Raw genomic sequence first — 12,560 nt, 5'->3', positions numbered from 1 at the left:
AGGGAGGGGGTGTATGCGGCACTTGACATAACCCAGAAACGAGCAGGAGCATTCCCCACCTACAGATTTTTAGTTAATCGACTTTGAACCACCATATACACACTTCCTCCCAGCCCAGGCTCTCTCTCTGCCTCTGTACACACAAATAGTTGCTGACACTGTCCTTCCACAAGCCTCCAATTTTAAGACTCAAGTGTCGTCCTGGTCCCCTGCTAAACCGACTCTTCCCGGGATTTGAAGGTGGGGTACAAGCCCTCCCATTCGGAGCCAAAGTTATTACCGTTGCTTCACCACCACCACTTCTGATTTGTTGTGGGGAGGAGATAATGTCAATTCCAGGAACTGCTTTCTACTCTGGTTTAACCAAAGATGTAAAGGGAAACTGGATGGTACACCACATCCCCACAGAGCCTGGTGCTGCTCCCTTTCTCGTTGGAAACCCCTTCCCATACATTCCACCAAACCCCAGGCACCCCCTTCCCACTCCATTCCCCCCTTAACTATTCCCCATAACTAAAGATCACCCCCACACAAACACACCTCCTCTCCACTTCTCTACAGATCTCCCATGGGGTGGACTTTGGTAATATGGCACCCTGCCTGAGCGAAGGCAAAGCTGGGCAAATCCCCCCCCCCCCAATATTTCTTATTTTCACAACAACTGAGTATGTACCAGTATAAATACAGAGATGATGTTGACAATGATGATGATTACTACTGCTACTACTTTGCACCCCCTCCGCTCTGCACCCTGTGTGAGGGAACTGCCCACCCCCACCCTAAATCCATCACTGCTGGGATCTTCCATTACTCCCCAGTTTTGGGGTACTTTGCCACCTTCTCTGGCATCTGACAGATCCTTCTGGGAGATCCTCTCACCGGCCTATAGCTTTCCAGCTCCCTAGGGTCCTAGTTACCCATTTTTTCATTGCACAGCTCCCTAATCTGGGCTGGGGAGTGCAACCCCTTTGACCTGTCCGCACCGATTTGGGGGGAAAGGTCTTCTTCCTGCGGGAGGGGGGTACCCCGTGTGTCCCCTTGCCCCCACACGCCCCCCTCCTTCCCCACCCCAAAAGAAGCAAACTCCCTTCTATCTGCCACAACCTCCCCTGAGCACGGAGATCTCACCCCCCCGGGGGGACCCCTGCTCTCCAGCACCCACCTAACTCCCCTGGCAGACCCACCCACCCCGAGACGACCACCCCCCCCCATCGCCAGGCTTTTGCACCAACACGCCCCTGCCCCCTTCCCTGTCACACCCAGACCTCAAAATCATACAACCCGCCCCCCAAAAAGCAGCCCTGCTCCTTCTGCCACTGCTCCTGGTGCAGCAGCGCCCACCCACCCAAAAAACCACACACACCCCGGACCCCGCCCCCTCCTTCGCACTCCCCCAAATCGCCCCTTGGAGGACCCCCAAAAATGTGCCCCGCCCCCTTCTTTAAACCTCCCCCCGCGAGCTTCTTCGCCCCACACAAAAATAATCAATTTTTGCAAACTCCCCCCCCCCCCCCAAAAAAGCAAACCTCGGCCGTGGGCTTCCCTCCCTCGCCTGACAGCTCAGCCCACCCCCGGCGGGCTCACCTGCTGCCTCCGGCCGGGCCGAGGCCTCCCTCCTCGGCGGGGAAGGACCGGGGGTCGTCGCCTTCCTTGGCGGCGGCGGCGGCGAGGACCGGGCGCGCCCGGGGCCGGCGAGGAGCGCGGCGGGGGCGGCCCTCCCGTCGTCCTCCTGCTGCTGCTCGGGCGGCGGGCGCTGTCGGTTCTCCTCGTCCTCCTCCTTCTGGGGCCCCGGCTCCCTTGGCGGGGCTCCTGGGCGCCCGGGGCCCCCTGTCTCCGCGCTCCCTCAGCCTGCGGCGCCTGCTCCGCCTGCTCGGCTCCCGAGGGCGGGCGGAATGGCGAGGGGGCGCGGAGGAGGAGGAGGAGACGGGGCGGGACGCGGCCGAGGGGCTGGCGAGGGAGGACGGAGAGAGGGAGGCAGCGACGAGAAGGGGAGGCCGCCGCCGCCGCCGCCGCCGAGGCGAGGGGCCGAAACCGCCTCAGCCGCGCGCCGCCATCTTGGGCAGGATGGCAGGAGCCGCCTGAGGGGAGCCGCCGGCGCCTCGTCCTCCTCCTCTTCCTCCTCCTCTCCGCCCTCGGCCTCCTCCGGCCACGGGCAGCAGCGACACCAGGCCGCGCTCCCTTCGCCAGCCCGAGCTCGACGCCGCCGCCGCCGCCTCACGCTCGGGAAAGAGCGCCTCTAAGCATGTGCAGAGTTCGCCGGGCTGCCTGTATCCTCCTCACCAGGCGTTAGATATGAACGAGAGGCTTCGTTTTAAGAAGGGGGGGGGGGTGTTCTGCTACTGCTTTTCTCCCTGCAAGTAGCGGGGGGGGGGGAGGGACAGCCATAGGATTTATTGGGGGGGGTGCAGAACCGAGTTATCTGAGACGCAGTTAACCATTTTTTATTTATTTACTTGGTTTAGGGGGCATCTGTCCCCCCTCTGTACCCCCAATGGCTACACCCACCCATGCACCCCAATTAAATATTTGAGGGGGCTGCCTCCCCAAAAAAGTTGATGGGCATTGCCATTCCAATGGTGGGTGGGTTGCACTCGAGTGAGCAATTATGCAGGACAGAGCTTACCCCCAATAAATCCCCACCCCCAATATTTTATTCAAGTTGGCCCCCCTGGTGACAGCCATCACCTAAGTGTGAGTGTGCTTGGCAGGGTATTTAGGGCATCACCTGGTCAGGGTGCTTCTGTTGTACAAGGCGCCACTTAAGTTGACAGCGCTCTTTGAAAAGCAGTTTAAAAGTAAAATCCGCAATCGCGGGTTACCAACGGGCAGCGGGCCAGCAACGCATTCCTGTGCGGCTTTACTTGGAAGTAAGCCCCAGTGCCGTCAGTGCGGCTTGCTCCCCAGTAACGGTGCTGAGAGGGTTGCGGAAAGCCCAGCGCATTGGAGGCGAGAGGGGCTTCAGACTGTGCGAGCTCAGGAGCTGTGCTGCTAGCGTGCAGGTCGGTCCATTCGCACATTAAGCACAGCGGCAGCACACCCAGCTGAGCCACCGGTGTTGCTAGCTAAATGCAAACGGTCAAGCGTTTTTATTCATGGCTAGCCTCTCTCGGCCCTCTCCTCGCCAGCTGCCTTGCAGCTTCCTGGTGACCTCTTGGGTTTATAAATCCACATTTCCGCCCCACAATCTATGACGCTGAAACATGAGATGCCACATTTGCATGGTGGCATCTCAGGATCACTGGCTGGCACAGTCTCTTTCGGTCTTCAGGAGCCCTACCTGGAAATATCCAAAGGTCGGACGCGAAGGCTTTCTGCGTGCAGAACATGCGCTCTGTCACCGAAGGGCAAAATAAAAGTGGTTTTGCATTTAACACGCAAGCCCTTTTGACAAATAAAAATAGCATCAGCTGAGGGTGGGGTAATAATTATCAGGGTCACAGTGGGCACAGAATGGGAACTCATCCTTGCCTCTCCATCAGAGCCCCGAGGAAAACCTTTCGTGTGAATGTGCTACTTATAAACGCTCAATAGGAGCCCGGCTGGATCAGACCAAAGGCCTGATCCTTTGGTGAACCACATGGGAAGCTCACGAGTATGGCACAAGCGCTCACCTGCCGTCTCTTCAGCGACTGGCCTTAGGTGTACACAGCTTCCGGTACATGGCATAGCCATCACAAATAGTAGTCATCAATATTCCTCCCTGAATTTGTTTGATCCCCTTTTTAAACCATGCAGGGTAGTGATTGTTACTACCAAGGCAGCCAAGGGTGGCTTGGGAGCCCCCCGTGAGGGGGAAATTGGGCCCCTGGTAAGCGCAGACCAGCTAAAAATATTTACACAGGATATAAAACAAGTGTGTCATCTCATGTTGATGTCAATCATAAATATGATGGTATCTGTACCTGTTGAGAATATGAAGAGTCTAAAGGCTCGTGTCAAAAATACAACCGCCCTCACGATCGTTGCTGAACTAACCAAATGCTTTAAATTTTTAACTTGGATGTGTAACACAACAACTTTGTTGCATTTGCACAGTGTTCACTTGTGAAAACATGTAAATGCGACTGCTTAGAGTAAGATGAAACTGCACCGTCGTACTGTCAAAGCCCAGAAGCGTATAGAGTCAGAAATGCTCTGTTCACTGCACAAGTTTGCAAGCCATTCAGAATTGTGCATATACTGAACGCAAGATAGATATTTTAAGAGCTACATAAAAACATATGCAAGATAATGGGGCCCTTCCAAGCCCTAGTAATTTGTAGCAGCTTCCTGCCCTCATCATGCTCTCTCGTCGGCCCTAGTTACTGCATCTTCAAGTAATCTTAATCTCATAGTCTAACTTTGTGTTGTGTGAAGTACTGTTGCCTATCCTGAATCCAGGTGACCTGGATGCCTAGTACCGTATTTTTTGCTCTATAAGACTCACTTTTTCCCTCCTAAAAAGCAAGGGGAAATGTGTGTGCGTCTTATGGAGCGAATGCAGGCTGCGCAGCTATCCCAGAAGCCAGAACAGCAAGAGGGATTGCTGCTTTCACTGCGCAGCGATCCCTCTTGCTGTTCTGGCTTCTGAGATTCAGGATATTTTTTTTGTTGTTTTCCTCCTCCAAAAACTAGGTGCGTCTTGTGGTCTGGTGCGTCTTATAGAGTGAAAAATACGGTATTTTGAGAGAGAGAAACTCTCTACTTTCTCCACACCATCATTTATGCTCCTCTAGGAGGACCCACTTACTGGTATTTTTGCTAAACTAAAAAAGGCCCAAGTATGCTGAAGGGGGATTTCCCCGGGTGGGGTGTTCCATGGAATGCAACTGGGGAGGAAAGACTTTAATTTCTCATCCCCGCCTGCTGCAGTCCTAAAAATGATCAGCCCCCATCCTCTACCTGACACGCTTTTTGTATTAAAAACAACCACACACGTGTGGTTTGGGTCTGAGCTACGGCCCTTTCGTACTCTGAACGTCCTTGCCATATGAAGTGTGAACCAGATCACAGCCGCGTTGTACAGCAGCAGCAAAGTCGCAGATTACTTAACCACAAATGCAACTTACGTTCGTGGAGACGCCATCAGTCATGCCATTTCTGGCAGCCTCTCCGTAGCATATCATGGCCCTGATGCATTCTTGGAGCACAGCACACCACTCGGCCCACGCAGTTGCTCAACCCACAATTTTACCACACACAAATCGGCCTCAAGATGACTTCACGTGCACTCACCATGCTGGAAATTCGTGTTTAGTGCACTTGCTGCTCATTGTGCGTAAAAATACTTGTGTGAGGAGGTTGCTTCAAAACTTGTCAGGGTGCTCATTGCCCCGGAACATCCTCTCTGGTGAATAGTCACCAACACTAGTCAATAGAAAATATGTGAAAATACATTAAGTGAAAATAAAATGCTGAGTGTGGTGAGCAAAATTAATAATATTTTTTCCCACAAACTTCCTGTGAGTGCGATTTGCTGCCCAAGAGGTTTATTTTTAAATCCAACTTGCACATAATTCACTTCTTTAATTTTCTGGTGTGCATTGTTATAGGTGCCTAATACTTTCAGATTCTCAAATTCGGGATGTGCTAGCCAACTTCTTTATATCTGCTCACTAACATAACCCAGATGTCTGAAGATCAAACAAAGTGGGCTGGGTTCTAAATGGGGAATTAGGAGTGTGGCCTGCATGCATTTTCTTCCTACTTTATCTATTTGTTGCCTGCCCTTCACCCTACAGTCCCAAGGCAGGATACAGCATTAAACACAATTTTTTTAAAAAAACCTGTGTACTGTAAAACAGCTTACAATCACCAAAAAAATAAAACAACCCGTACACCTCAAATATCAAAAGCCCGGAAATGACTGGCAGAATCCGAGACCAGGGAGAAGAGTCGATGGAGGAAGATTGGAAAAAAATTAAATTATATTTACAGAAATATTGTAAAATTAATGAATGTTAGAAGAATATTGGAATGAAGTTATATGGTTTTAGCAGAAGTGCTATTAAGAATTATATGAATATTAATTGTTAATGTGTTAAAGTGAAAAATTTAAAGTTAAATTGTGTTAGGATAAATTACAGAACAAAATTGAAGAAGAGGGAAAGGATTTGTTGAATTAGCAAATTTGAACTAGAGTACAAAAAAGGGAGGTGCAAGGAAGTCGAGGAAATAAGCAAATGAAAGATAGATATGAAATTTGGATGTGTGTTTAAATGTTTTTGTTTTCTTTATGTTGTATTGTATTTGTATTGTATTTTTTATTATTGATGTATTGTTTGTTGAATTTATGTATTGTTTTCCTTTACTGTCTTTTTTTTATAATTATAAATTATCTAATAAATATTATTTTTTTTTAAAAAAAGCCAGGGTAAGTAGGTGCATCTTCAGCATTCTCTGTAAGCTGTATAATGAAAATGCCAGGCGCACCTCTGTGGAGAGGAAGTTCCACAGCTTAGGAGCCACCACAAAAAAGTCTCTGCCTTGAGCCTCTGCACACAGAGGGCCTCCTCTGCCGACCTCAGCACCCAATACGGCCTTTGAGATACTTGGGACCTGAATCACTTAAAACTTTAAACAAAATAGACAGAGGTGGGACATGGATGCATGTAAGGTAAAGGGACCCCTGACAGTTAGGTCCAGTCGCGGACGACTCGGGTTGCGGTGCTCATCTCGCTTTATTGGGAGCCGGCGTTTGTCCACAAACAGCTTCCAGGTCATGTGCCCAGCATGACTAAGCCGCTTCTGGCGAACCAGAGCAGTACACGGAAACGCCATTTACCTTCCCGCCAGAGCGGTACCTATTTATCTACTTGCACTTTGAAGTGCTTTCAAACTGCTAGGTTGGCAGGAGCTGGGACAGAGCAACTGGAGCTCACCCCCTCGCGGGGATTCGAACCGCCGACCTTCCGATTGGCAAGTCCTAGGCTCAGTGGTTTAACCCACAGTGCCACCCGCGTCCCATGGATGCATGTAACTGTTCAAATTCAATACTCGCCAATAACCTGTGTGATCCCTGCTTGTGCAATGCTCTCAAGAGAGGCTCTCCTGGCACGTTCATTACCTATTTTTAGGCGCTAGGCAAAAGCATTCCTCTTTTCCTGGACCTTTGACTACTTAAACAAGCCTTTTAAATTTGAGGGGGGCAGGGAGTTACATTTCTTTTGTTGTTGCTGCTGTGTCATGCATTTTTGTGTTTTTATACTGTAAACCCCCCTGTGATCCTCTGATGAAGGGCAGTATAGAAAATAAATATGATGATGATGATAACAACACTCGCCCCCCTGTGATTCCACCCCAGCTAACGTCTTCATAAGCACTGAGTTCAGCCCTATGTGTACATGCAGCCCACTCTCATCCACGACATCATCGGACCCATTAATCCAAGCCATACGCTGCCCTTCCCCTGATTTCTAACAGGTGCAAGCAGATCCTCCTCTGTCTTTCCATCGGTATCAAATCCACAACTAAGACCTCATTAACAAAGCCAAAGGTTGCAACAAATACATCACTTCCTCAACAGAGACTGACTCGAGCTACCACCTGTTGCTCTCTCCTCCTGGCATGGCAGGGGCACGAATTCCCAACAATAGCCTTCTTAAAATAAGATCACTTCTGCAGTGTAACTTAGCTGCTTGTCTGTTTTCCCGGGAGCGGGAGAGAGCAGGAAGCTGATACGGTTAACCTCTTGTGTTGAGCAAAACATACACATACTGGTTGGATTTAAGTATGGGAGGGATAAGGAAACAGTCCTGATCTTTGAGACCTGGACCATAGTCACACAGCTTCCCGGTGCCTTCTTCCTTACCTGAATATAAATGTTCGTGGCAACCGCGTGACATGGGCAGGATATCTTGGGTGTTTCCAAATGGGGTGGATGCTATTCATGCATGCAAGTTTTTCACAAAGTCCACATGGTGGCAGCATCAAAATACCAACCTATATCAGGCTCTCCAAGTGCCCCTGTTTTCCAGGGACTGTCCAGATTTGCAGAAGCCGTCCCAGTTTCAAATTTGATCCTGTAATGTCCCGCTTTTCCTTAGGATCTCCCTATTTGAAGTAATCCATTTGAAGGCAGCCCTGTATAGGGAAGGTTTTTTTATATTTAATGTTCTGTTATGCTTTTATATATGTTGGAAGCAGCAGCCCAGAGTGGCTGGCGCAACCCAATCCAATGGGTGGGATGTTATTATTATGGAATAAAGGTAAAGGGACCCCTGACCATTAGGTCCAGTCATGGCCAACTCTGGGGTTGCAGCGCTCATCTTGCTTTATTGGCCGAGGGAGCTGGTGTACAGCTTCCGGGTCATGTGGCCAGCATGACTAAGCCGCTTCTGGCAAACCAGAGCAGCACATGGAAACGCCATTTACCTTCCCGCCGGAGCGGTACCTATTTATCTACTTGCACTGATGTGCTTTCGAACTGCTAGGTGGGCAGGAGCAGGGACCGAGCAACGGGAGCTCACCCCGTCACGAGGATGCAAACCGCCGACCTTCTGATCGGCAGGTCCTAGGCTTTGTGGTTTAGACCACAGTGCCACCCGCACCCCCATTTATATATACTCCAGGTAGGGCTGGGAGAGACTCTGCTGCTGGCTAGGGTAAAGGTAAAGGGACCCCTGACCATTAGGTCCAGTCGTGGCCGACTCTGGGGTTGCGGCGCTCATATCGCTTTATTGGCCGAGGGAGCTGGCGTACAGCTTCTGGGTCATGTGGCCAGCATGACTAAGCTGCCTGTGGCAAACTAGAGCAGCGCACGGAAACGCCTTTTACCTTCCTGCCAGAGTGGTACCTATTTATCCACTCTGGCGTGCTTTCGAACTGCTAGGTTGGCAGGAGCAGGGACTGAGCAACAGGAGCTCACCCCGTCACGGGGATTCGAACTGCTGACCTTCTGATCGGCAAGTCCTAGGCTCTGTGGTTTAACCCACAGCGCCACCCGCGTCCTATTATGGAATAGGATGTCCCTATTTTCATAAGAGAAATGTTGGAGTGTATGCTACATTCTGCCCTCCATCCTCTAAATCCAGGTTTACCTTTTGAGGGGAGGAAATCTGGTAAGTTGTTTTTTTTTAAAAAAAAAAACACTCTTCCCAATGGGCTACCCCTCTGTAGGGTCTCTGTGTTGGTAGGATACAACACAGCTTATTAGTCCTCATCCAGCCCATGATTCCATCCAGATTTAGGGCATGCTAGATCTCTTCTGATTCAGAAGTTACAGTGAAATAGAGCTGGGTACCATCAGAATACTGGCGACACCTATTCAGTGCTGCTTTGCAGAAATGTTTTTTCCAGATAATCTTCTCCCAGATACCAAAAAAACCCCCACAACAACAGAGTTCTTGCTAGAGGATGCTATAGCAACGGCTGCAGCCAGTGGTAGGCTCACAGCAGCGTCTTAAAATGTATGCACACAGGCGCTCCAGAAAGATAAGAAGCATATATGCATCTTAGGAGTTTGTCGTGCACCATGCAACACTGGGAGCGGATAACTGATTGACCTGCCTATTTAGCAGAATCCTCAACCAGCGTCCGTGGGGAGTTTCCACACAAAGTATCCTCAGAAGAGGGATTTTTCATCAGGACTGCAGTAGGGGAAGAGAAGAGTTGCAATTCCTCTCCACAACAGCTTTGATCCCATTAATTATCAACTCCCTCATCTCCAGCTGATGCAATCTGCATTTTAAAAAAATCTGCCATATCAAGTCAGTGGTGACCACCCACATCTCTCAGGGAGCCTCCAGGCTGTCCGCATTTTGCAGGAGGGGTTCAAGTGCATACTAGAATGTCAGGTGTGCACATTAATAATTTTATTATTTATTAAATTTGTCTTCTTCTTCTCTTCTTTGGCGATCACTCGTAGCAGAGTAAAATTGTCTTCCATAAACATGGTTTTAACAATGAGTCTGTAAGTGATTGTGGAGGCCAATTCTGGATCCACACGTCCTTCCACAGTGGGGACACTGGTTTCTGGGTGGGAGTTGATCGCGGTGTGGATTTGCCAAGCATTCCTTCCTCTTAACATGTTTCTCCCTTGCGTCCTGAGTTCAAGCATCTTCAAAGCCCAGGACTCCTTTGGGAAAGGCTGTTCTCCAATTGGAGCACTCGCAGGCAAGTGTTTCCCAATTGTTGGTGTTTATACTGCATTTTAAAAAATTTGCCTTGAGACAGTCTTCATCTATAGATCTCAAGGCGGTTCACAGCGTGAGGTGGATTAAAGCACTCTGTCACCCTAGCACAAGAATGCACTTAAAAACAAGCAAACGTGCACAGAAATATCTTGCAGATTGAGGGCGAAATGCATTGGAAAGGGTGGAATGAACAAGTGACAGGAACGAGCCAGCAGTAAATCACACGAAACAAGTTGACGTTAACTCTTTATTAGCAAAAACACAATCTGCACAAGAGTGTCATGCCTAATGGGTACAGCAACTCTTGTCCGGCAGGTCTGAGCCCCGTGAAGCAGTTGATGAGACTGAAAGCACTTGCCTCCCCACAGCTGCCTATGTCCCCTCCTCTTCAGTGTTTTTGCCAAGAAACGGGGACTATGCCTGTTTGTCTTTGCTCCTCCCGCTTCATGCCTCTCCCGGTTCTGGGTGACTGGTGGGTGGGGGAAGCTAGTTGCAGCAGGAGGGGGAGACACCAGTGACTCTGCACCAGCCAGATTAATCTCTGCCTCTTGGCCTCCCTCCTCTCCTGCTTCAGCTTCTGCCTCCGATTCTGGACTTCTCTCTGCCGCAGACTCTCCCTGCTCACTAAACCCTGTTAGCTCTCCAGCCTCCAACACCTCCAGTCCCCTTACTCTGAGCCTTCTTCTCTTGCAGGTTCCCCAGCTGGTTCCTCTTACCATTCCTCTGTGTCCAACCAGTCGGTGACCACAAGTGACCCATGGGAAGACATGGAAACTCCCCTCAGGCTGATCAGTGTGAGAGCCAGTGTGGTGTAGTGGTTAAGAGCGGTGGACTCGTAATCTGGTGAACCGGGTCGGGTCTCCGCTCCTCCACATGCAGCTCCTGGGTGACCTTGGGCTAGTCACACTTTTCTGAAGTCTCTCAGCCCCACTCACCTCACAGAGTGTTTGTTGTGGGAGAGGAAGGGAAAGGAGAATGTTTGCCGCTTTGAGACTCCTTAAGGGGGGAGTGAAAGGTGGGATATCAAGTCCAAACTCCAACTCCTCCTCCTCCTCCTCCTCCTCCTCTTCTTCTTCTTCTTCTTCCTGTCGTCATCAAACCACTCTGCAAGCAAATCAGAAATAATCCCCAATAAAAACCCAGCAGAGGGTGCTTCTAGACTCTTACTGATTTTGGGTGGGGTTCAATCACATCCCGGCAAAGATAGTTGTGCAAAGATAGTTGATTATTGGGATGTCCCATGCAGAATACCCTCTTCCCTAAAAAGATTAGGAGTATAGCATCTAGATCAAGGGAAGTAATAGTGCCACTGTATTCTGCTCTGGTCAGACCTCACCTGGAGTACTGTGTCCAGTTCTGGGCACCACAGTTCAAGAAGGACACTGAGAAACTGGAACGTGTCCAGAGGAGGGCAACCAAAATGGTCAAAGGCCTGGAAACGATGCCTTATGAGGAACGGCTAAGGGAGCTGGGCATGTTTAGCCTGGAGAAGAGGAGGTTGAGGGGTGATATGATAGCCATGTTCAAATATAGAAAAGGATGTCACATAGAGGAGGGAGAAAGGTTGTTTTCTGCTGCTCCAGAGAAGCGGACACGGAGCAATGGATCCAAACTACAAGAAAGAAGATTCCACCTAAACATTAGGAAGAACTTCCTGACAGTAAGAGCTGTTCGACAGTGGAATTTGCTGCCAAGGAGTGTGGTGGAGTCTCCTTCTTTGGAGGTCTTTAAGCAGAGGCTTGACAACCATATGTCAGGAGTGCTCTGATGGTGTTTCCTGCTTGGCAGGGGGTTGGACTCGATGGCCCTTGTGGTCTATTCCAACTCTATGATTCTATGATTCTATGATTGGGCTTTTTGTGATATGTCAAGTATCACTAGCCTTGATGTAGCATCGTCTGACTTCCCCACAAACAAATCAGAACGAATGCTCATTAAATAGCCAGCGTCATCTAATCTCCCCGCAAGCAAATGAGGATCAATGCACACACAGAAGGGAAAAGAGAGGTAAAGGACCCCTGGACTGTTAAGTCCAGCCAAAGGCGACTATGGGGTTGCGGTGCTCATCTTGCTTTCATGCCAAGGGAGCCGGCGTTTGTCCACAGACAGTTTTCCGGGTCATGTGGCCAGCAGGACTGGTGCATGGGGGACCGTGACAAGTGCCAGGAAAGGCCGTTTACCTTCCCATCACAGTGGTACCTATTTATCTACTTGCACTGGTGTGCTTCGAACTGCTAGGTTGGCAGGAGCTGGGACCAAGCAATGGGAGCTTACCCTGTTGTGGGGATTCGAACCGCTGACCTTCTGATTGGCAAGCCTGAGAGACTCAATGGTTTATACTCCAGCGCCACCTCTGGAGGCTTTGCCTGGGGCAAAAAAACCCCATCTAGCCCTCTATAGTTATGGCTCTGACTTTTGCCACTGAAATTTGCAAAGCCACTGAAAAAC

At 49.9% G+C, this 12,560-nt stretch overlaps 1 protein-coding gene across 4 annotated transcripts in view; it reads right to left on the bottom strand.

Annotated features, from left to right (window-relative positions):
* The window catches only part of NCOA1 (nuclear receptor coactivator 1), a 313,251-nt gene extending 311,373 nt beyond the window's left edge, over positions 1–1,878 (bottom strand). For all 4 annotated transcript variants that reach the window (XR_014509245.1, XM_083432484.1, XM_083432488.1 and 1 more), the window contains exon 1: positions 1,585–1,878. The gene's annotated coding sequence lies outside the window, so the exon portion shown is untranslated. The remainder of the gene's footprint in view (positions 1–1,584) is intronic.
* Between the last annotated feature and the right edge of the window lie 10,682 nt (positions 1,879–12,560).

This window comes from Podarcis tiliguerta (assembly GCF_965153285.1).
Source record: "Podarcis tiliguerta genome assembly, chromosome: 3".
NCBI lineage: Eukaryota > Metazoa > Chordata > Lepidosauria > Squamata > Lacertidae > Podarcis > Podarcis tiliguerta.
This window is presented reverse-complemented; position numbering and strand designations above follow the sequence as displayed.